General features: G+C 35.4%; 1 non-coding gene across 1 annotated transcript; it reads left to right on the top strand.

Annotated features, from left to right (window-relative positions):
* The first annotated feature begins 3,248 nt into the window (after nucleotides 1-3,248).
* On the top strand, nucleotides 3,249-3,369 carry Mir989b (microRNA mir-989b). The gene has a single exon (NR_107698.1). It is a non-coding gene; the product is annotated as a microRNA mir-989b (primary transcript).

Below are 3,369 nucleotides of genomic sequence, written 5' to 3'. Positions count from 1 at the left end.
TGCTATGTAATGTGTATCTTAAATTTGCTTCTACACAAATGTCATATACTGGGGAACCAAAATAAAATTTGGGATGCTATTAAATTAAAATTTCAATAGTCATGGCTTATAGGTTTCCACATTGCACGCAATAAAGTAATATAGAAAAAAAATACGACGTGTGTGGTCAAGGGACTTGTGCGAGAAAAGAATCAGTCTAACGCTAACCTGTTCTTGAGAATGTAGACTCACTAAATCTGAACTAAATAAAAGAATAACACATATTCTGCACGGACTAGTACAAAGCTTAACGGTAATTAATATTTTATTTTATTTACACCCTTAAATCAATAAGTTCTTAAGGTTAGTTATGGAAAAATACTAAGTCATCATGTATAATATGTTCCTCCTCCGGTAAAAGCATTAACTCAGTAATCAAAGGTTTAAAACATCAATTAAGATTAATTATTTTATTACGTTATTTGCTTCGTAAATATTATTAATTTTCCTCTTCTCGTTCTTCTCATGTAATGTTTTGCTCTATACCGAGAAAATATTTGGGAGAATCCAAAAAAAAAAACTGTAAAAAAGTAACTGGATTTTGAGGCCTTTCCAAATGTTACCTAAGAGGTTGCAGGTAATTAGTGAAGCAGTAACCTTCGTGTCTATTTTAAATGTTACAGATTGTTTTTTTTTTTTTATTGCTTAGGTAGGTGGACGAGCTCACAACACACTTGGTGTTAACTGGTTACTGGAGCCCATTGACATCTACAACGTAAATGCGCCACCCACCTTGAGATATAAGTTCTAAGATCTCAGTATAGTTACACCGACTGCCCCACCCTTCAAACCGAAACGCATTACTGCTTCACGGCAGAAATAGGCAGGGTGGTGGCACCTACCTGCGCGGACTCACAAGAGGTCCTACCACTAGTATAAATTATTCGTCCTCGAAAAATAAAAATAAAACGCAACTTAATTTGAGAACAGTTAACGAATTAACACTTGTTTCTTTGAGTCTCCATTATGCAGCGGCCGCTTATCTGCTTTGCCTCTTTCACACCATAAACAAATACGACTGAAAAGGTTCAAGGCTTTCGACAAATTTCCTATGTTTATTCATCAATAATAATACTTCATTAATAAGCAATGAACGTACGTGTGTGTATGTCTTTTATGCTGCCAAAGGTACTGAACAAATTAGCAAAATCAAACCCAGTTTTTTATTCAAGTGGAAAACAGACGTAGATGCTTTCAACCGGCTAGTTATACCACCGATTACACCAAATGCAGTTTCATCACTGAGAAGTGTCGGTAAAAAATGTAGAAATTGCAAATATAATAGTGTGACACCGGTAAGAGTAACGCCATCTATCGCCGAATAGTCGGGCGAATATCAAAGGATCTAGTAGCATCCAAAACGTTCAAGAAGTACAACGCCATCTATTGTCATAATAGCGGAAACACAATACTCGAAATGTGTGGAATATTCTCGATAATTCTAGGGATGTGGTATCGGCTATAAAAGCGTTGCAGAGATGGTACGCTGTCAACTAACTACTAGTAATCGGAACTACTCGAAGCGAAACAGCGAACGGATCACCTGAAGCGAAGCGGAAGAAGCGAGTTGAGTGTTTTAAGTGTTGAATACAGTATTAACTTGTAATTCGATAGAATTTTTATTTATCCCGAACCCCAGCGCGTAACAATAGCAAATATAATACGTGTGTTACAACAGAAACAAAAATCTTAAATATTATTAATCAATAATATAAAATATTAACATTACATTATTAAGAAACAGTTGCTTGCTCGTGGCGACGCGTGACCGCACCGTACACGCTACTACATATATACTGTTTATATATATACTACCTTCTAACGCATCGACGCGTCGCCACGGCATGCGTCGCCAGGCCAGCAATCGGTTTTACGTGCGGCTATAGATGTTTCATATCAAAAATCAACCTTATTAACAGTACTTTACTCACCTTACCTTAGTACCTAACTTCTACTTTAGGTTTTAGGACGTACTTTAGAACGTACTGACAGAGGTATCACCGTTAGTCTAATGGCTGAGAAAACAAACGTTCAAATCTAACATTCTTACAGCAAACTCCCATTCACTTAGGTCATCGGAGAATTTAATGCTGAAGTTTCCGGCTTCCGGTTCATTTTATAACAATTCCTTTACGGTTGAAGCAGTCCGTTTATGGAATGCACTACCCTTAAGCATCAAACAATCGTCCTCGCCGGAAATTTTCAAGTTCAGATTAAAATCACACTACCTTGCACAATAATATGGCTCCTACGATATAACTGTATAAGTTGCTACTTATTTTGTATTTACTTTTACTACTACTATTTTTAGTATTTATTTGTATTTAATCGTATGTAAGTCTATCTTATATTGTATTTATTTTTCACATGTGTATATAAGTACATATTTTTATGTAAGTTTATTAAGATATAGATAGCACCGTCCAGTTTGCTTATTCCTCTCCCTGCAAGGTTGCCTGGAAGAGATCGCTTTCGTTTTTTATTTGTTTTATATGCTTACTCTGTACATGTGGTGTTAAATAAAGAGTTATATTATTATTATTATTCTTTGTGGCATCTGCACGAAAATATCTTGTGCGTTCGCTGATTTTTGTTTTATCTTCAGCAGCCAGGTACGAAGCCGTAATTAACCAGTGTGCGCTCCTTCAATTTATTGCGGGAAAATTATCTTTGTTGACCCACGTACCTCAGGGAAGGTGCTTAATTTTTTCGCTCTTTGTAAGCGCTTTTCACATCCCCCTTTTCCGCGTTAACCTTTTGTTAGTATGCCGTACTTATTAATTATGGATGATGCTAATTTATATTGTTTAACGCAGCCATTATCATTATAGTCCATTACGGCCGTGTTCAATGTGATTCGCTGAATCAATGGTGGTAAATGCTTGGTTTATTATGAGAAGCCGTGCATTTTTGTTGAGAAGCAGTCATGCGTGTTTTTAAATTAAAAACAGTTAGTTTAGTTAAATTTTATTTTCTGTAGACTTCGATTTGTTGGTTATAAACAACATGAGTGGTGGATCCCGAATTCATTCTTCTAACGAATGCCATAAATACATTAAAATGTTAGTCATTTATGTAATAAATATCTATAAAATAATCTTGCTTACGCTGAGTTTACATACATACAATTTTTAATCGCATTTTTGCCAAGAATATCACAAACACATTAAACTGAAATAAACTAATTTTACAGACATAAACAAAATAAACACTACATGTAACTTGTGACGTACAGTGTGATGTGACGTGAACAAGTAGCGACCAAGTCATATTTTACCACGAGCATATTATTCTTAACTCTTCGACTTAATGTCACGTATACGTACAGTA

This window comes from Bombyx mori, chromosome 8, assembly GCF_030269925.1.
Source record: "Bombyx mori chromosome 8, ASM3026992v2".
Classification (NCBI taxonomy): domain Eukaryota; kingdom Metazoa; phylum Arthropoda; class Insecta; order Lepidoptera; family Bombycidae; genus Bombyx; species Bombyx mori.
This window is presented reverse-complemented; position numbering and strand designations above follow the sequence as displayed.